The 22,579-nt window shown below is 38.6% G+C and overlaps 1 protein-coding gene across 3 annotated transcripts in view; it reads right to left on the bottom strand.

Annotated features, from left to right (window-relative positions):
- PLPPR1 (phospholipid phosphatase related 1) overlaps positions 1–11,956 on the bottom strand; it is a 590,963-nt gene extending 579,007 nt beyond the window's left edge. Inside the window, exon 1 of one of the 3 annotated variants that reach the window (XM_042913315.1) lies at positions 11,842–11,956. The gene's annotated coding sequence lies outside the window, so the exon portion shown is untranslated. Of the gene's footprint in view, positions 1–11,492; positions 11,572–11,841 lie in introns of those variants that run through there. The other 2 variants (XM_042913305.1, XM_042913308.1) reach the window with 2 other exon arrangements.
- Positions 11,957–22,579: the final 10,623 nt, after the last annotated feature.

The raw sequence follows: 22,579 nt of genomic DNA, 5'->3' as shown, positions 1-22,579 counted from the left end.
ATGGTTGTGCCAAAGTTCACTGATATGTTGAAGAAAGCCCACCATTTAGTAAATACTCTTTATTAGGATGAAGAAATCAGGATTTTCACAATGTGCTATGGTATCTGAAAATGCCATTGCATGGGTCAGCAAGACACAGCTCTGTACAATTTATATTTTCTGGACTTTAAACAGAAGACAAGTTCAGAAGAGGATTTGTTGAGTTGAAAGCATGAAAAGCTAAGGGTAAAGGGTTTGAGGAGTGAGCTCCCAAGTGGTACTTTCAAGTCGTTAGGTAGACAGATGATCAGTGCCAACAAACATCGAGGATGCTCGTGCCCACTCACTAGCAGATGCAACCTCTCCTAAAGAAAGGTATTTTTTTATGTTTATTTTTGAGAGACAGAGAGTGAGAGCAGGGGAGGGTCAGAGAGGAAGAGAGACACAGAATCTGAAGCAGGCTCCAGGCTCCGAGCTGTCAGCACAGAGCCCGACACAGGGCTCAAACTCACAAACTGTGGGATCATGACCTGAGCTGAAGTTGGACAATTAACCGACTGAGCCACCCAGGTGCCCCAATAAAAGGTATTTTTTAAAAACTCAGACTAAATGGGATATAGTAAAATTCTTCCATCTGAATAGATTGTTACAGATCCTCATTTTAGCTGTTTATATCACTGTTTGCCATCTACAAAAAATTCAATCTAGAAAAACTAAGAGGAAAAAAAACTGTACACATTCTTTAATAATAACTCATGGTCTTGTGTATTATGAGAATAAGCATTATGTAATTATAAAACTATTGTATTATTGCCTGAGACTGATTAATCTCAGAACACCAGACAAGGTGTAAATGAAGCCATGACCAAGGGTCAGTTCTTATGAAGGCTATTCAGGATCACTGTGTTTCGTGACAGCCACCTGACCCCTCACTCCAGCTGGTGGCAAGGGGGACAAAGCAAGACAGAGGAGAAACGGTCCTAGTGATAGCAGTGAGTGGCACAGCTTTTCCATATAAAGGAAAACATATTATTAGGTCATGGCTGACATTTAGTAGGTAATTCACTCAAATAACTTACCACTTCATACCCTGTAATTTGGTATGATTCTTCTTTTAACACTGAACAGATGCACATTTCCCATTTACATTCAAAATGACAGCAAATTCTCTTTCCACCAATATGGCTCTTGTGGAGGATAAGGAAAGAAAAGGTGAGTGTTCTAGGGAACCACACAGATCTCTGGCCCTGGTTCTGTCTCATCATTCATTCCTCTGCCTCCATCTGCGCTCTATGCCTCTAGGAGCCCCTTCCCTACAGTCCCTTTATATCACTTGAAGTTCTATTCTTTCCTCTCTCAGCCCCTAAAAATGTGAATGTACTTATCACTTAATAGATAGAGATGGATACATGTGAAATAGACAAATTTTAATATGAAGAATCTGAAGAGATCATCCAATTCTCAGGCATGAGAAAGATGACCCTTCTCCCTTTCTAACACTGTAACTCATGTCTTCACGCATCCATCCATCCAAGGTTTGCTGTGATGTTTAAATGTATTTTTAAAGTATAAAAGAAATATAATAGACCCGAGATAACTAATTCCCATTTTCCCCCTATTCCTTTCCCCCAACTTACCCCCACTTTACCCAGAACTCTCCTCTCCTTGAAAACAAATTTTGAAGAATGCCCTTGAGGGATGTGTAATACCCTATTGATTGCTAAATTGACCTTTGAAACTTTTTTTTTTTAATTTTTTTTTTCAACGTTTTTTATTTATTTTGGGGACAGAGAGAGACAGAGCATGAACGGGGGAGGGGCAGAGAGAGAGGGAGACACAGAATGGGAAACAGGCTCCAGGCTCCGAGCCATCAGCCCAGAGCCCGACGCGGGGCTCGAACTCACGGACCGCGAGATCGTGACCTGGCTGAAGTCGGACGCTTAACCGACTGCGCCACCCAGGCGCCCCTGAAACGTTTTTTAAAGACTATGTGGACACATACCCTTTGTTCTCATGGCTTTTCATCTTCACATGAGTATGACCAGTAATACTTAACCATCTAAAGTTTAAACCTTCTCTGAGGATTAAGTTGAAGGCTTGAAAGTCTTCTTTTAGAAGATAAAAGACAACAGTCTCCTGCATATAATGTCCCTCTTCCATCAAGCATTTTTTATAAGAACATTAACATCCTCAAGTTTAGTAGAAACAATTTGATTCAAAGGAGAATTGATTTCTGCAGATGGTCCTCAAATTCTGTTGCAGCTTTGGAAACATTCTTCCCAAGTAACCAAAAATGACTAGTCTAATGTGAAAAAATTAGAATTCAGTTTTGCCATAGAAAAATGTAGCAAGAGCCAAGATCTTACATTTCTACAGAACTGGAATTGAGAAAGAATAGCAGGTCAAATTAGGGCGCCACATTAAAATATTTCTCAATTGTGTGGTAGCTCATATAATTGTTGGCAACTATTTGCTCCCTACCCTGCGAGAGAATTACACATCTTTGTTGTTTGCCCTGATTCCTGTAAGACGGAGCAAATCTCACTGCCCATAGTCAGACTTAGCCATGGACTTGATTGGCCAGTAAACATCAGCAGAAATGACAGTGTGCTTACTCCATGCAGGAGCTTGTTTAAGAGGCCTGCTCTTGCTTTTTAATCTCTACCTAAAGAATAGCAGATCCTTGATGGAATGCTCCATTAGCCTGGATTCCAAAAGGAAGACTCATGGAAAAGAGCCATATGGAACCTAGCCTTGGCCACAGCTGCAGCTGGAGGCAACCAACAGCAACAGGGGCAAGCTTCAACCTGTGCACGGAGGACATGCATGTTATTTGCCACTGAGATTTGGGGGGTGCTTTTCATCACAGAACAGATGATTAATACAACAAACAAATCATGATGTGTTTATCCCAAGAATGGGGAGACTAGGTTTCTGTGCTCTACAAAAAGGAAAAAGAAATGAACATTTATAGAAACTTTGTTCAAGGCCAACTACTGTTCTAGGAGTTTCACAAAATTATCCACCAACCAGATGCCCAGAAAAACCTCTTGGGTCTCATCTATGACCTCTAAGTAAGTTTCCAGAGCTGGCATTCTATTATGAGTTGCTTACTGAAGCCATTCAGAAAAGTAAGATTCACTATATAATTTACAGTCACTACATTTCAAGAGAGTAGATATCTGGCCAAGATTAATCCCTATGTTTTTTTCATAATATGACTGATGTTTTAATGTACCACCAATTATTAGCATGATTTTTCAGAGAAAATCCAGTTCACTAATATTTGAAACTTTTTATTTCAAACCCATTTTTATTTCCTATATTCACCTACTTGTTACCTAACTACCAAAAATATTAGATTCTTTCATTTTTAAGGGCAATGTCCACTTAAATTTTAGCTTCCTTTTATACTGCCATCAATTTCATTAAGATGCCTATAAACATAATGATAATAATGTGAATCTCACCAATAATTTATCTGTTCCAAAAGTTTGTAAGTGATAATCGAGATATCACCAAAAGATTTCAAGTCATCAGAGTCTAGTATTATTAAAGATCAATACCATCACCATTAATGAGACACAGGTACTGTTCTGGGAAAGGATATATATCTGGAGTTTGATAAATGGACTTCAAACAAACAGCCGAAATAATTTATCCAGGCTAAAAGAAAGCTTTTAAAGGCCGGCAAAGTCAAATATAACATTCTAAAACAAAATTTTCCTATGCCTCTTCTGATTTGAAAAAAAAATTGTAGAGAGATACCAATATACATCCTCTAGTGATGTTAATATTTTTAACCATTTTTATTCAACATTTTCACTATATGCCTGTTGGATAGAAAATATATCTATAAACGTGCCAATCTTTTTAGTTCTAGGCAAAGAATAAGATGTTGGGTGAAAATTAGAAAAATATATGAAGGCTATTTTTAATTTTTTTTTTTTTTTAACGTTTATTTATTTTTGAGACAGAGAGAGACAGCATGAACGAGGGAGGGGCAGAGAGAGAGGGAGACACAGAATCGGAAGCAAGCTCCAGGCTCTGAGCCATCAGCCCAGAGCCCGACGCGGGGCTCGAACTCGCGGACCGGACCGCAAGATCGTGACCTGAGCTGAAGTCGGACGCTTAACCGACTGAGCCACCCAGGCGCCCCTATGAAGGCTATTTTTTTCCCAAAGTACCTTATTAAAATTCACTATGAACACTCATGCACTGTTATATCTGCATATGAAATAAAGGCACAGACTAGAAAATAAAAGAGGTAAGTTTAGGTAAGGGGATTATGGGTGATTTGGTTTATTTACCTTTTATTTTTATAATAATGTTTTTTTTTTAATTTTTTTTTTAACGTTTATTTATTTTTGAGACAGAGAGAGACAGAGCATGAACAGGGGAGAGGAGAGAGAGATAGAGACACAGAATCGGAAGCAGGCTCCAGGCTCTGAGCCATCGGCCCAGAGCCCGACGCGGGGCTCGAACTCACGGACCGTGAGATCGTGACCTGAGCTGAAGTCGGACGCTTAACCGACTGAGCCACCCAGGCGCCCCTATAATAATGTTTTTAAACAGTTACAAATAAATGCTGCTACTAGAATCTTATTATATGTTAATTTTAATATCCTATCTATATATGTTAATTTTAGTAAATCTAAGCAATCCATGCTTTTTTCAGAAAACATATACATCACAAGGAAATAAAAAAGAAAACAAAAAGCATCCATAATCCTACAAAAATTCTAAATTCTTTGAGTCTTTTGTGTCTGTGCATATTTACATGAATAGAGGAAAGAAACAAGAGTTCCACTTCAAGGAAAGAATGATGCATAGTGTCAAAACACCCATCCTATTGAGAACAGCTAAAAGATGGACAGTGTTTTAAAATATATACTTGAGGGGCACCTGAATGGCTCAGTCGGCTGAGCGTCCATCTGACTCTTGTTTTCAGCTCAGGTCATAATCTCACGGTTCATGAGTTTGAGCCCCGTGTCAGGCTCTATGCTGACATTGAGGAGCCTGCTTGGGATTCTTTCTCTCTCCCTCTCTCTCTACTTCTCCCCCACTAATGCTCACCTTCTCTTTCTCTCCCTCACTCTCTCTCTCTCCCTCTCAAAATAAATAAATAAACTTTAAAAAAAAATAAAATATATATTTCAAATATACGTTGGCCTCAAAGAACTACCAAGACAGTGAGAAGAGGTGAGACAAGATTTAAGAGAAGAGGGAAACCAAGAGGGGTAATCCAGAACTTAGGGCACTTTTCCCCTTGAGGCAAACTGCCAGTTATGAAAATGAAAAACAACAAATGACAGGCTAAGAAAGTGAGCACAATAAAATAAAAACTTGAGTACACGGCATCAGAACAAGGAGGGACTTAGTAAATACCCTGTACTTTAAGTGAGATTCTGAAAGGGCTTCAGAGGAATTAGGAACAGAACAGCCCTCACAAGAACTGAAGCTCAGATTTGAATCTGGTCTCAGTTTCTGATGGGATGAGATTGATTCTGTTCAAATGAACTGTATACAAGAGCCGGAGGAAATCTTCCCAGGACAAAAAACATTACCTAGAGCCCAAAATTATCTCTAAAAATTTTTTTTCCCAATATACGAAATTTATTGTCAAATTGGTTTCCATACAACACCCAGTGCTCATCACATAAGGTGCCCCCCTCAATACCCATCACCCACCCTCCCCTCCCTCCCACCCCCCATCAACCCTGTTTGTTCTCAGTTTTTAAGAGTCTCTTATGCTTTGGCTCTCTCCCACTCTAACCTTTTTTTTTTTCCTTCCCCTCCCCCATGGGTTTCTGTTAAGTTTCCCAGGATCCACATAAGAGTGGAAACATATGGTATCTGTCTTTCTCTGTATGACTTATTTCACTTAGCATAACACTCTCCAGTTCCATCCACGTTGCTACAAAGGGCCATATTTCATTCTTTCTCATTGCCACATAGTACCCCATTGTGTATATAAACCACAATTTCTTTACCTAAAATTTTTCATAAACAATGCCTGGCCTTCAAGGAAGGAAGGAAGGAAGGAAGGAAGGAAGGAAGGAAGGAAGGAAGGAAGGGAGAGAGAGAGAAAGAAAGAAAGAAAGGAAGAAAGGAAGGAAGGAAGGAAGGAAGGAAGAAAGAGAGAAAGAGAGGAAGGAAGGAAGGCAGGAAGGCAGGAAGGAAGGAAGGAAGGAGGGAGGGAAGGAGGGAGGGAGGGAGGGAGGGAAGGAAGGAAGGAAGGAAGGAAGGAAGGAAGGAAGGAGGGAGGGAGGGAGGGAGGGAAGGAAGGAAGGAAGGAAGGAAGGAAGGAAGGAAGGAAGGAAAAGCAAGCAAGCACAGGGCACCTGGGTGGGTCAGTCAGTTAAGCATCCAAACTCTTGGTTTTGGCTCGGGTCATGATCTCACGGTTCATGGGTTCAAACTCCACGTTGGTTGGGCTCTGTGCTGACAGCTCAGAGCCCGGAGACTGCTTCAGATTCTCTGTCTCCCTCTCTCTCTGCCACTCCCCTGCTTGTCTCTCTCTCTCTCAAAAATGAATAAACATTTTTAAAAAAGGAAGAAAGCATGTAAGAGGGTAAGATTTATCTGCAAATCAACAAAAAAACACAATGGAAATAAACTCACAAGTGATACAAATATTGAAGTATCAAAGACTAGATAAACTATTATTATGTTCAATCAATAAATGATGGATAAAGATGGAGAATTTCAGAGAACTGGAAAGCAGAAAATAAATCAAACAGAGTCTAAAATTAGAAAATAAAACATGGTAAATTGACAACAGGAAATTACATGCAACTGAAAACACAATTAGTGAAGAGGTCATCAGAGGGGAATATATACCCTGAAGCATGGAAAATCAAAATGAAAAAATTGAGAAATGATCCTAAAAGACATAAGGGATAAGGAGAAAGTGTCCGAGCATAAGAGAAAATAAAGCAGAAGGGATATTTGAAGAAATAATGGCAAAACTTTTCCCCCCCAAAATGTCAAAACACCAATAAGTGCTACAAACTCCAAGAAGAGTAAATACAAAAAAAAACCACACCTGAGCACACCATCGTCAGACTACTGAAAAACAAAGAGAAAGAGAAAAAGCTTCAAATCCATTGGAGGAAAAGAGATGTATTACCTTTAGAAGAACAACTGAGGCACCTGGGTGGCGTTGAACTCTTGATTTCAGCTCAGGTCATGATCTCATGGTTTGTGAGTTCAAGCACCGCATCTAACTCTGTGCTGACAGTGTGGAGACTACTTGGGATTCTCTCTCTCCCTCTCTCTCTCCCCTGCTCGTGCTCTCTCTCTCAAAAAAAAAAAAAAAAATTAAAAGAACAACACTAAAACCATCAGCTGATTGTTCAACAAGGAAAAAAAACAAGAAGACAATGTAATGATATCCTCAAAGTGCTAAAAACAAAACAACAAAACACCTGCCTACACAGAATTATTTATCCACCAAAAATATCCTTCAAAGTTTAAGACAAATACATTTAATACAAAAACTGAGAGGATGTGTGACTGGCACAAATGCACTCATGGAAATACAAAAGGGAGTGCTTCAAGAGAAAGAAAAATCATCCCAGAAAGAAGCACTAAGATACAGAACAGAATGCAGAACAATGGAAAGGGTAAAGTATGTCAGTACATTTAAGTAAATACTGACTAGAAAATAACAGGAACAATATCATCTGGAGTTTAAAAGATATCATTAATAACCTTGACATTAGCAGCACATAAGACATGAGGGGGCTACTCTGCCCTCTTTGCATTTCCCAGAACTAGTAAAGGTAGTACTACATACAATACTTGAATAAATATTTTATTAACAGAAAGATGGTAAGAAAAAAGAACATAGACTAATAGGACAAATAAGTATTAAGATAGCTTTATACCAAATATATAATTAATACACTGAATGTGAATAGATCAAATACATAATTTTAGAAAAACTGTCAAACTATCATCACAAATAAGCAACTCAATTACATAGAAAAGATACACCATCAATAGGTGAGGTTGGGAACAAAAGGATGGAAAATCATATACGCCATGCAAACACTCACTAAAAGAAGGCTGGTATATCTTCACTACTGTAAGATACAGCAGATTTAAAGGCAAGAAACATTACTCTTCATATTACAAATTTTATCATCAATTTTTTGGGATGTTTTATGATGGCAAAAGCATAGATCTAAAGGGAAAATACAATGCCTAAATTTGTATGATGAATCTAAAAATACTACGTAAAGCCAAAAACTGGCAGAAATAGAAGAATAGAAAAATCCACATCATGGTTAGAGACTTTAACACATTCTTCTCAGTAACTGAGAGAAAAAGCAAATATATCATCAGTAAGGATACAGAGCAAGATTAACAAAGGACTTAGTGGACAGACAGACAACAGAGCACCAACTAGTGTCAACTACACATTCTTCTCAAATACCACAGGATATTTACCAAATAATTTCAGATCTGGGTCAAAAATCAAGTTCCAACCAATTTTAGAAGATTTAAGTAACACATGTCATGTCCTGACTAACCACAGTGGAATTAAAACTAATAATTAAACCAAAAAGATAACTAAAAAAATCCCCATATGTTTGGACATTAACGAATGCTGTTCTAAATAGTTCATGGGTTAAAGAAGATAATGAAAATGAGAACTATTTGAGATGAATGACAATTTTTTTAATCGCATATTCATTTTTTCCAGATGAAGAATTAATGTCACACTTAGAAGGACATTTATGGCCTTATGTGCATATAGGAAAATTGAGAAAGGCTAAAAGAAGAGGAGGAGGAGGGAGGAGGAGAAGGAGGAGGAGGAAGAAGAAGAAGAAAAAGGACATCAACTACAGTCTCTACAGACATTAAAACATAAGGAAATATTAACAACTTTATGCCAAAAAATTTGACATAATAAATTAAGTGGACTAATTCCTAGAAAAATATAACTTAGCAAAAGTATCAGAAAATCTGATGAGTCCTATAACTATTAGAGAAACTGAATACAGCCTGGTATTTTTTCCATACAGCAATATATTACAAACATTTCCTTATGTCATTAAGTATCCTTGTTCAGTGACAGAGGACATTTATTACAGTATAGTTATAAGATTGGGGTTTCATTTAAGCTTTATTAATTCTTAACCATGTAACCTTTGATAAGTTATTTAACCTCTTATACTACAATTTTTAAAATTATGACCTAATAGGTGAGACATTACATTTACTTAGTACAATGTCTTGAATCTAGTAAATGTTTGATAATGATGGCAATGAATATGTTTAATGACTGCATGGTAGCCTTTTTTCCCCTCTTACAAATGTTGCAAGAAATCCTTATCTACTTTTACACACATCCCTAGTTTCCTTAGAGTAAAATCCTGGACATGAAATTAATGGATCAAGAGATTCATGACACATAGGGTCCAACTGTCCTTCAGAAAAGCTGAATCCGCTTACACTTCCATAAACAGTAAAAAAAAAAAAAAAAAAAAAAAAAAAAAAGTACTCATTTTCCTACACCCTTGGCCACGTGGATATTATCCTTTTTTACTTTGCCAATTTGGTAGGACAAAGTGGCTGATCAGTATTAGATTCATTTTGGATTATATTTATTATTTAGTAAGGATGAACACTTATTAGATCTATTGACATCTGAAACTGTCCCTGCATAAATGGCCATTTCATACCTTTTACCAGAGCAGAAGGAAAAAAGGAAAACTGGGGCACATCACACAGTAATGGCAGTCAAGCGGTTCCAAAGCAAATACCTGTTGGTTTGCACACGGAGGGTAAGGAGAGACAGGAGAGACAGGCCACTGCAGTTTGGCAGATGGCATGTTTAAAAAGCAAGGGAACGTATTAGGAGGCTTGTCTTGGCTAGCTGCAAGACAGAGAGAGCTCCACACCTGCCCACCAGATTCTTAAATTTACATAGAGGCTTTAATGGGGTTCTGTCCCGTATAACACTTGATGTTCCCAACAGCACCTTACTCTCTCAAGCCTGCGGCCTTGAAAAGGGCTCCTGCTGTGGGAAGTAGGGGCAGAATGTACATGCCAGGGAAAGGGGAGGGAGGGAGGGAGTGAGGAGCCTAAGATAGCCCACATCCAGCTCCAGGGTCAGCCAGCAGTCATGATGACCTTCTCCAACAATACCATCCAAAATATTTTAGATAGTGTTTCCTTTCTAGGGACCCTAAAAGTTTTTGCACGTAGGTCGCCTTCTTGACAGCCCTTCTTTCTTCCATTTCTCCTCTGGGATATTTGTAGTATTTCAGACTGACATTACAAGAGTTTGTTGCTCACCTTTTAATTCTGTTTAGGTTTATTTACTTTCATTGTCATTTACTAAGGAAAGTAGTAAGGCCATGGATTTGTCTCGGTAGTTTTGGTCATATCCTGTGGGTTCTTACAGGGAGTTTTTTCATTGTAAATTTTTTTGCATCTGCGATGTATTTTTCTTAGTATATGGATTTAGTACATAAATATAGAAGAGAAAACAAAATCAGGACAGCACAATTACCAACTCACATTATCTGTTAGGTTTTGTTTCTTGGATTAATTATAGAATATTAAACAAAGAACATAAAAACCATACCACGAGGATATTCTCAACTAGAATAACTGAGTTTTTTCCAATTCAAAGGTTAAAGAAAAAATAAGGGAGCAGGGAGGGTATATAGATTCTAAAAGGCAAAGATTATACATATTCACTGTCAGAAGTGGTATGTAGTTGAAATGATATTGCACCCATGATCAGATAATGCTTTAACATGCCAGATGCAATCCATAACACACAGGTCTCAGGAAATGAGATGCCAGGCTGCAGATACACAGGCTGTACTTGAGTCGTCCGCGATTTCAGGCAAAAAACGTATCACCACAACAAACTTCCCTGAGGTCTGTTTTACTAGGACCAGAAATTACCTTCATTAACAGTATATGCAGCATTGTTTATACTGTAGCATTGACAGTTTAGAAATTATTGACATTTCCAAAAGAGCCATCTAAGAAGAGATTTTGAAATCATTTGAATTGAGGACAGCCCATGGCTTCTTGTCAAATGAAGCTCCTATTAAATACAAGAAAACCCAAAACAAGGCCTGTAAGGATGCAAAACTTACTGAACTGATGCTGAGGCACTGACTGAACCAAGGTACTTATTGGAATTTTACATTAAACATTTTCAGGTGAAAGCTGCATATAAAATCTGTGCAAAATATGAGAAAAATAGGCAACCCTGATTTTGCTCAATCATATTTGTCAATGTTTATCAAAAAGATTCAAGTTATGCCCCACCCAAGGGGGTACAGTATTCTTTCTTTTCCAGGGCGGATACGTTCTGAGACCCCCACTGGGTTCCTGAAACCCCCCAATAGTACCAAATCCTATATATATATTGTTTTTTCCTATACAAACATACCTATGATAGAGTTAAATTTACAAATTAGGCATAGTCAGAGACTAACAATAACTAACGATAAAATATAACACCCATAGCAACATACTGTTGGGTCTCCTGGGTGGCTCAGTCGGTTCAATGTCAGACTCTCCATTTCCGCTCACGTCACTCGCCATCTCACGTTTCCTGAACTGGAGCCCCACATAGGGCTCTGCACTGAGAGCACCGAGCCTGCTTGGGGTTCGTTCTCTCTCTCTCTCTCTCTCTCTCTCTCTCTCTCCCCGCTCCTCCCTCTCTCTCACACACAAAATAAACACTTAAAAAAAACCAATATCCTGTTACACTATACGCTTAAAATATACACTTAAAACAATAAAAGTTATGTGAATGTGGTCTCTCTCTCTCTCTTTATCTCTCTCTCTCTCTCTCAAAATACCTTATTGTACTTCACTCACCCTCCTTGCGATGACGTGGAGATGATAAGCCCAAGTGACGAGACGAAGCGCTGAAATGCCGTGAGTGACGCCATAATTGTGACGTCACTTGACGCTACGTCAGAAGGAGGAGCATCTGCTTCCAGACCAGAGAGGAGGGCCGAACCGAGCGGAAAACCTTGGAAGGCGAAACCATGGATAAGGGGGACCACTGTAGAGTACAGCTGTAAGAGCTTGGCAAAGCAAAGCACCAAACAACAGACAAAATACACAGCTGCAAAAGGGAGATTGATTCTAGCCTCTGTTTTGGCACAAGTGACCCTGTTCCCATCAAAAGCATCACTAGAAGAGTCTGAGTCACTGGTTTTTTTTCAAATGCCACAGAGAATTTCTTTTTTTTTTTATTTTTTAATGTTTCTTTTTTTGTTTATTTATTTTTGAGAGAGAGAGAGACAGAGACAGAGCACGAGCAGGGAAGGGGCAGAGAGAGAGGGAGACACAGAATCCGAAGCAGGCTCCAGGCTCTGAGCTGTCAGCACAGAGCCTGATGCGGGACTCGAACTCACGTACCGTGAGATCATGCCCTGAGCTGAAGTCGGATTTTCAACCAACTGAGCTACCCAAGAGCCCCAAGAATTTCTTAACATCAGCATTTTACAAACTGACTTCCCAAAGAATCCTTATAACCCAGTGCACATTTAACATTGGCCCGGAAAACACCATTTGGTATATATTTTATAGAAGAATGTTTATTGACATGCATATATTTCCAAGTAGTCCAACACTATGTATAAGATAGTAAAATTGTGTTATTATATATTGATACATTATTTATCTATTTATATATCTAAATATATGTAAAATATATAGTATATATTTTGTTATACACACATACACAATTTCTTCATTATTCTTAGATTCCATATATGCAAATTTGTCTATTTGCCAAAATGTACTTGTAACACCAAAATTATTACTAAGGGAACTCTTGCAGTCATTCACTGACCTTCAAAAAGGGAGGAAAATCTTGAGTTGCCCAACATTTATGTTGTCAATTGAGGTTAAACAGGCGATCATGGTTTACTTAGTGCCATCTTTTTCACATTTCTGTGCTTTTCACATTTTTCACATTTTTGTTGGTGATTTTACATGGATCCCAGACATAGGGCTAAAGTGCTGTCTAGTGTTCCTAAGTGCAAGAAGGCTGTGATGTGCCTGATGCAGAGAAGCATGTATTAAACAAGCTTCATTCAGGCATTAGTTATAATGCTGCTAGCTATGAGTTCAATATTAATAAACCAGCAATGATATTAAATAGTGTCTCTAAATAGAAACACATATAAAACAAGGTTATATATTGATCAGTTGACAAAAAATGTGACCAGAGGCTCATAGGAACCTAACCCTGAATCTGCCCTAGGGGCAATGATGCAGTATTAATTCTGTTCAAAGCAAGTTTATAGAATATAACTACCAGCAGATAACAAGAATGACATAGATAGATAGATAGATAGATAGATAGATAGATAACAAACTTTAGGAAATTTTTTAAAATGTTTATTTTAGAGAGAGACAGAACACAAGCAGGGGAGGGGCAGAGAGAGAGAGGGAGACACAGAATCCAAAGCAGGCTCCAGGCTCTGAGCTGTTAGCACATAGCCCCACATGGGCCTTGAACTCATAAACCGTGATATCAAGACCTGGGCCGAAGTCAGACACTTAAACAACTGAGCCACCCAGGTGCTCCTGGAACTTTAATCCTTTAAGCTAGAGAAATGAGCCTGAATAAGATCCATGTCTGATAGCTATTCATTTTTTCAATGAATGAATATTGGAGATAAAAGTGGTGCACAAATATGGACATTGCCATGACTTTCTGGACATTTGTGGTCTAGCAGGGAAGGGCCACCATTCATATATGTTATATGATGCACAACCTGACTAGAAAATACAAATGTAACCAAATAATCACATTAATGAATTAATAATCACAGACTTAGCTAAGTGCTCTGTGAGAGAAGAATATGGTTCTCTAACAAAGAAGTCACCCATAGAGTGCCTGGGTGGCTCACTTGGGTTAAGCATCCAACTCTTGATTTCAGCTCAGGGAATGATCTCACTGTTCGCGAATTCGAGCCCCGTGTTGGGCTGTGCGCTGACTGTGCCAATCCTGCTTGAGATTGTCTCCCTCTCTCTTTCTCTGCCCCTGCCCTGCTTGTGCTCTCTCTCTCAAAAGTAACTATTTAAAAATATATATACATAAATAAAATTTTTAAGGAAGTCACCCAACTTAGATGGAAGGTAGGGGATGAGGAGAATATTCCAGTCAGAAAACATGACTTGGGCAAAGCCTGATAGCAGGAGGAAGCATGACATTCTGTAGAAACTGTAAGAAGGACATTGTGCCCAAATCAAAAGAAAGACAAGTGGTCCAAAATAAAACTTGAGAGTCAGGCAGGGGGTGAACCATCCAAGGCCTTGTAAGCCAAGCTACAAAATGTTGGTTTTATTCTGAATGCAATGGGAAACCACTAATGGGGGATGATTAGATTATTTGCCTTAAAAAGTTGCCCTGGCTACAGTGCAGCCACGGTGGAAGGGGGTGGTCAAAATCAATGTAGGGAGAACAGTCAAATTATCATAACCTCCCTCAAGTGTCTCCTACAGTATAATTACAGCCTAGCAAACATATAGCTCTAAGTGTGCAGATTAGACCTTCCACAGGGGGAAGAATAATAAGATCAGCAAAACAAAAGAGCTTCGTATCTCTTATTCTAAAATTTATAAACCATGGGAATACTGTGACTTCTTTTCATTCCAAATATATATCTGAATTTCCTTTCATAGGCACGTTTAATCTTCTTTACTATGACTTCTCTTATTTTTCAAGAGGTACATTTGTGTCTCCATGCAAATGTATACTTCATCTTGTCATTACTCTCCTAATTGTGCAACGTCTGCTTCAGTCACCTTCTGAATGTGTGATATAAGTACTCTTATGAATACAAAGACTGCCTCCTCTGTGGGTCCCAAAACAACTTCTGAAAATGAAGGAGGTGGCAGGGAACCTCAAGTTATACTCAGTAATTATAGGTAACCCAGAAAACTCACGATGTAAAACATCTAGCTCTTTGCTGTGGATGCTCCCCTCACTTTTTCCTGTTTGCAGATTTTTAAATACATGGTAAAAGTTGTGTTCCAAAAGTGTAAGGGATGAAGGAGAGATTAAAAAAGGAGGAGAAGAAGGAACAGGTGAAGGGAAAAGATGAGACGTTATCTCCCACCCATGTGAACTTGTCTGGTCCTCGTCGAACCATTGACTTTAAGCAGATCATTCAAGTCTAGTGGGGAATAAGGACTGTGCATCAGATGACATGGGGACATTTTGTGTGATGATGTGATAGTGGCGTCTAAAAGATATATTTAAATGTCATTATTTATTAGTGATGTATAATGAAGCATTTTTGAGTAAAATGACATGATGTCTAGGACTTGCTTTTTAATGATCTAGAAAGGGAATAAGATAAATGAAATGTGGTTGACAAAAGATGAGTAAGTTACAGAGAGGGAGGGAGGCAACCCATAAGAGATTCTTAAATGCAGAGAACAAACTGAGGGTTTATGGGAGTGGGGGAGAGGGGAAAGTGGGTGATGGGCATTGAGGAGGGCATTTGTTGGGATGAGCACTGAATGTTATATAGAAGCCAATTCAACAATAAATTATATTTTTAAAAAACACGACAGATTAGTAAATGTTGAGTCTAGGTAATAGGTACATAGGAATTCATTACACTTTTCTCTTAACTTTGGTATATTCTTTAAAACTGAGGGAAAGCTGACAGAGGCCAAATTGCACTGGGCTGAGGAGTGACACGGAGATATTTTGTTTCCTCTGTCTCAAAGCCTTTAGTACATTTTTACAAAATGTTTCGCTTTGTTTTAATTAGCATTCAAGAAATTAAGAGAGTGAATTCTTAACTGGGAAGAGATATTATGCAGCCTCATTTCTCAGGAGACAATGGTCTGGGTACCATAGAAGGTGGCCAGTAACACAGCAGTCCCTGGTGGAACTTTGGGCACCAGCCAGAAGCCCTGCAACCCTGGAGAGGCAGACAAAGGTGATAAACAACAGCCAAGATGGATTTGTGGAACTTGTAACAATTCCTTCCAAGCCCCAGAAAGGACTTGAGGAGGTGAACCTGAGAAATGACTGCAGTTGCAGTGTTCAGCAGAATAAGTGCATAGACTCAATATTTGGGCTTCAAAGGGAAAAGCCATGCCTTGAGGCTGGACAACTGGGGAGCAGAGAACACACACACACACACACACACACACACACACACACACACACACACAGAAACACTGACACAAAGCACTTACCTTGAGCTGTGTACTGTTCTTTACGTATACTCATTTCATCCTCTGAACAACTGTGAAGAGGTATTGTTATATAGAAATGCAGAAACCAAAGGACAACAAGGTTCTCTAATTTGCCCTCTCCAGCTAGTGAGTAGAAGATCTGGAATTCTAACCCAGGCAATCTGACTCCAAAGTCTATGCTCTTTACATCTTTTCTATAGCACTGCTTGTGCCTCTCTCTCCCTCTCTCTCTCTAAGGGAAAACAACCAGACAGACATTCACTAGTATGTTTGTGGTTGAATATTTTTTTTCCTTTGCACTCAATCTATGTTCTAGGTTTTGTGAGTTAACATGTATTACTCACATCTTTATTTTTAAAATCCACAAATATATATATATATATATATATATATATATATATATATATATATAATGTTTTTAATGTTTATTTCCAAAGGAGAGAGACAGAGTGTGAGTGGAGGAGGGGCAGAATGAGAGAGAGAGAGAGAGAGAGAGAGAATCTGAAGCAGGCTCCAGGCTCTGAGGTGTTACCACAGAGCCCGATGTGGGGCTCAAACTCACAAACTGCGAGATCATGATCAGAGCCAAAGTAGGACGCTCAACCGACTGAGCCACCCAGGCACCCCCATAAATATATATTTTAAATAAGGATCTTCCTTCTTAGAAAATCCTCTAAATATTAATATGAGATTTTGCTCAGATTAAGTGAAAGAAAAAAGTGACTTCTGGGAAGCTTTTTTGCTTGATGTTCATGAAAATGTGTTCCCTAAGAACGAAAAGGACTATGAGGTAGAAAATGTGACTGTTAACATGGAAAAAATGTCAGGAAAACCCTCCCATAACAGAAAATACCTCCTGACACTACAAGAGAGAAATATGGGATGAACAGAATGTGGTGAATTGCAAAACTGGCCACAAATTTTTTACCCCAGTATCCAGTGCTTTGCAATGGGACATTGCTCTTCCCATCAAGACCTAGAGATTGTGGGAATCTAATGCACAGCATGGTGAGTATAGTTAACAATACTATATTCTACACTTGAAAGTTCCTAAAAGAGTGGATCTTAAAAGTCCTTATCACACACACACACACACACACACACACACACACACACACACACACAAATGGTAACTGTATAAGATAATAGATATGTTAACTAACCTAATTGTGGTCATCATTCCTCAATATACACATATATTAAATCATCACATCGTCACCTTAAACTTACAAAATGCTAAATATCAATCATATCTCAATTAAGCTGGGGGAGGGGAGAAAGAGGTCTGCTTTTTCATCACCTTGTATCTGGGCTTGGCCACAGATGTTCATTGAGCCAACAGACATTGGCAGATGTAATATAAGCAGAGACCTGAGAAACACTTCTTCTCTGTGGTTTGCTTCTTGCTGATCCTAAAACCTTGAGATAGCATGTAAATGAACCCAAGCTAACCGACTAGAAGATGAAAAGCCAGACAGAGAAAATCATGGCTCTCTGGCTTATCACCTGCCAACCACCAAACATGTGAGTGAGGCCCACCAGCTGACCAGAGTTGCATGCCTCAGTTTCTTTATCTGTAAAATAAAGCTAATTTTGTAAGAGTTTATTGAGTCGGGTATAATAATGTATTTATAACTATACCAAGCATAATGAACATTACCAAATGTTATTATTTTAGGGAAAAATTGAGAAAGACATTGAAATGGACCAATTACCGAGTGTAATCCCATATAGCACGCCCATCCAGGTTATATCAACCTTTCATTGTCATTGAGCTACTTCACAACTCTGTAGAAAATGGGGAATAATGTAAATTATCCTTGTCCATAAAAATGCAAAATAATTGTATCTAGTGGAATATAATTGATTATTGCCTCATAGATAGACCTATCTTGATTCTATTGGTAAATCTATTCCAGCATTCCTTATTTGCCTGTATAATATGTGGTTCTTCAAATTTCCATTGGAAACAACCATAGCATCTTACTGGTTCTCTAACTAATGAGTTAAATAAAATTTTTGATACATGTTCATTGTATGTTTGTATGTGAGTCAAAATTCCCCATTTTAAAGTATCTTTTAACACTATAATCATAGTGTTTAAAAAAAAAACTCTTGTGAGTCAAAAAATATTGTGCCCACTTTCTTTTATATAAGAAAAAACCACAAAGGTATTCTCACACATGCAAGGGCACAGGTATACATATAAAATATAGAACACACACACCTTCATTTAAAAAAGTGCTTGAAGACCTAAATGTCCATCAACTGATGAATGGATAAAGAAATTGTGGTTTATATACACAATGGAATACTACGTGGCAATGAGAAAAAATGAAATATGGCCTTTTGTAGCAACATGGATGGAACTGGAGAGTGTGATGCTAAGTGAAATAAGCCATACAGAGAAAGACAGATACCATATGGTTTCACTCTTATGTGGATCCTGAGAAACATAACAGAAACCCATGGGGGAGGGGAAGGAAAAAAAAAAAAAAAAAAGAGGTTAGAGTGGGAGAGAGCCAAAGCATAAGAGACTGTTAAAAACTGAGAACAAACTGAGGGTTGATGGGGGGTGGGAGGGAGGGCAGGGTGGGAGGGAGGGCAGGGTGGGTGATGGGTATTGAGGAGGGCACCTTTTGGGATGAGCACTGGGTGTTGTATGGAAACCAATTTGACAGTAAATTTCATATATTAAAAAAAATAATAATAAAAAAAATAATAATAAAAAAAAAAGTGCTTGAAGAAATCAGCATACTGAAACATAAATCAACATTAAGAAATTTGGAACAGCAAAGCACTGAAGTTAAACATTGAAATTCCTTAAACATAAGTCATATAAATATATATGGCTAGAGGTTACAGAAATAGGAAAAACATGGTTTGAAAACAACACAATAGTTTTAAAATAAATTAAACTACAATAATCTAGGGAGGATTCTGGGGAAATGTGGTGAAAATACAACATTCTGACACCCTCCCATGCCCAATTCCCTTCTTTTATTTTTTAAGATTTTTTTTTAAGTAATCTCTACACCCAACATGGGGCTCAAACCCACAACCCCAAGATCAAGAGTCACTTGCTCTACCAACTGAGCCAGCCAGGCACTCTACCCCACCCCCAATTCCCTTAAGTAGATGAGGAAACCCTATTCCATAACCACCTTGCCGTACAGAAGGGTTTCCCCTACATACCTGAAAAAGTTTCTGCAAATAAAGTGCAGTGGTGAGGAGGGTGGAGAGCCTACCTGTCGTGTTCTCCCCCAATACTCATAAACAGAATTTTCCCTTCTGGCAACTCCTTTCTGCAGACCCTCCCACTGGGCCACATCAATGATCTGCCTATGTAAAGGGATCTAAAAGGGGACAGATAATCTCGTGTCTATGTACTCTTAAAACTACCTTTGCTCTGATTTGCCAGTTTTTGTAAGTATAACAACACTAAGAAACTGTAAGGACTACCACTATCTTTACCCAAAATGTTTTGTTAGGAAGAGGATCTGTAGAAAGTGTATTTTACTATTCAAAACTTGTAATTCAAAATGAATTACCATGATTCTGACTTAGCAATAGCTGAGCACTTACAAACTCATAAATAAGTGTAGGGGCCAAAATTTGCTATCCCAACATATGCCTCTTTGGCATGTGGATTATTTTAGTTTTATTATTTAAAAAATTTTTTTAATGTTTATTTATTTTTGAGAGAGAGAGAGAGACAGAGCACAAGTGGGGGAGGAACAGAGAGAGAAAGAGGGAGACACAGAATCTGAAGCAGGTTCCAGGCTCCGAGCTGTCAGCACAGAGTCCCACGTGTGGCTCGAACCCACACGTGGCTCGAACCCACACGTGGTGAGATCGTGACCTGAGCCAAAGTTCAATGCTTAACTGACTGAGCCACCCAGGTGCCACCTAGGTTGGTTATTTTTAAAAAACAGAAGACTCAAGGAGTTTTTCTTTTTTGCCTCCCTTGTAACCACCTAAAAGAATTTAGATAGAGGACCTATTCCAGGAAGGGAGATATCACTATAGATACCTATAGTGTAATATGAAGTAGGTGTGCTAGACAGGGAGGAAACTAGCAATACCCCTTTGACCTAAATTTTCTCTATGTCCCATTGTTTCTGTATGGCCCAACAAACATATTTACCCAACATTTACTCTTTCTATTCTTTTTGTGAATTGCATTCCTTCCCTTCAAGCCTCAGGCCCCTACCCTCTTCTCCTTAATCCATAATGACATATACCTCATTTCTCCTTTCTTTGTAATTTCATTTTTATGTGGTTTCCCCCATATATACGTAATTAAATTTCATTTTTCCTATTAAACTATCTCATGTCAATTTAATTCTTAGACCAGCTAAAAGAACTTGAAGTGTAGAAGAAAAATTTTCCTCTCCAACATAAGCCACACCATCCATCACAAGACTATTTATTGAATGAAAGGTAATCACAAGAATATTTATTGAATGAAAGGTAAATAGCCACAGAGCCTTTTGTTGATATCTTGACAAATGAAATAATTAGTATAACAGTGACTTATTAGTCTTCCTACAGGAAAGTGTGCTAAGAAACTACAAAAAATTTACATCACATATGCCAATATTTTCTACTTAAAAAAAGATATAGCACTCTTAAATGTATAATTCCTGAAAAGAATTAGTAAATATAATTCTGACTTACATGAGTACAACTTCTTTTTTTTTTTCAGTTTATTTATTTACTTTGAGAGACAGAGAGAGTGAGTGGGGGAGGGGCAGAGAGAGAGAATCCCAGGCAGGCTCCACACTGTCAGTGCAGAGCCCAATGCAGGGCTGGAAATCACCAACTGTGAGATCATGACCCAAGACAAAATCAAAAGTCAGATACTTAACCGACTGAGCCACCCAGGTGCTCCACGTGGGTACAACTTCTAAGAAACCTCGGGGAATATATCATCCTCAACCAGAATATTTGCTTTTTGGAAAGAAAGATAGATCTTTCCCCCAAAAGACCAAATTACTATTTTTTATGAAAAGTCAGCTAAATGCTAACCAGATATTAAGGCTTCTAAATGTTTACATCCTTCTAGACCAAATGTTCCCCCATTTTTGTCTTAAAGGGGCAGATAGTAAATATTTTTGCCTTGGCTGACCATATGGTCTCTGTCACAACTATTCATAGTTGTGCAAAAGACTGCCAATATGCCAACAAATGGATATGGCTGGGGTCCAATTAAATGTATTTACAAAAACAGGCAGAGAGCCAGATTTAGCCCTAGGCCATAATTTGCTGGCCTTTCCTCTAGAACTCAGTTATTGCAAAATAAAGTGTGAAAGGGGCAGGAAACATCCCCGACCCTATTTTCCCACACGAATCAGAGTTCAGCCTGCTTGTTTTCAAGAACTGCTTTCTAAATAGCACCTCAGGCAAGCAGACAAGGATCTCTCCTTTGTCTTCCTTGTTCGTATTCCTGATTGTTCCACAGACTCAGCGGAAGAAGTGAAGATGCAGAGGACATTTTCAGAGAAATCTTCTGCAATATGTGACTCAATCTCACTTCAAAGGGATCCTCTTCTGGCCCAGAAAGTCATTTTAAACTGAAGCACCACTTCTTATCCCAAAGGAAATCAAGTACCAGAGGGTCTTATCCTGCCATCTTGTGGCAGATTGGAGTATGGAAAGGGAAATGGTTGCACAGGTGGAATGCCTACTTTGTAACAGGCACTCTACTCTGTTCATGTGCTGGATGCAGGAGCTATATAGGCAGCCAAAAAAGCCACAATCCGTTGTCCTCAAGGAGCTTACAATCTATAGGACAGGAGGTGTTAATCAAAAAAAATTCGCACAAACACATGTAAAGTGGTCTGAAGGAGCTTACATGATCTGAAAATGAGTATGAGGGACTCAACCTGGACACAGAAGGTGGAGAAAGCTTCCCTGAAGATGAGATGATTAACATGAGGCCTGGATATGGGCAGGGATGTTTCAGGTGAGAAACTGAGGGAAGTTGATTTCAGAGAAAGGGAACAGTGGCCATAAAAACTCTGCAGCAGGAGGAAAGCAAGGGGGGGCTCTGGTATGAGATAAGGCCAGGGAGGTAAAGACAGGATTGTGCAGAGCCTCAGAAACCAGGAAAATAAGGGAGTTTTCTTTATCGTATAAGCAGAGTGAAACCATAACATGGTTTAAAGCAAGGAGGAGAGACAAAATCAGATCTACATTTCAAAAAGACTGAACTGTGTATCAGTCAGGGTCCAGTCAGGACACAGAAGCTACACAGTAATTTGAACAGGGAAAGATTAAATCAAGAATTACTAACTCTTTAACAGGAGTAATGAGGGACTGGTCTACAAGATGGAAGCAAAATTCTAAAAAATATACACATATCACATATAAGGAG

This window comes from Panthera leo, chromosome D4 (assembly GCF_018350215.1).
Source record: "Panthera leo isolate Ple1 chromosome D4, P.leo_Ple1_pat1.1, whole genome shotgun sequence".
In the NCBI taxonomy this organism is placed as follows: Eukaryota; Metazoa; Chordata; class Mammalia; order Carnivora; family Felidae; genus Panthera; species Panthera leo.
This window is presented reverse-complemented; position numbering and strand designations above follow the sequence as displayed.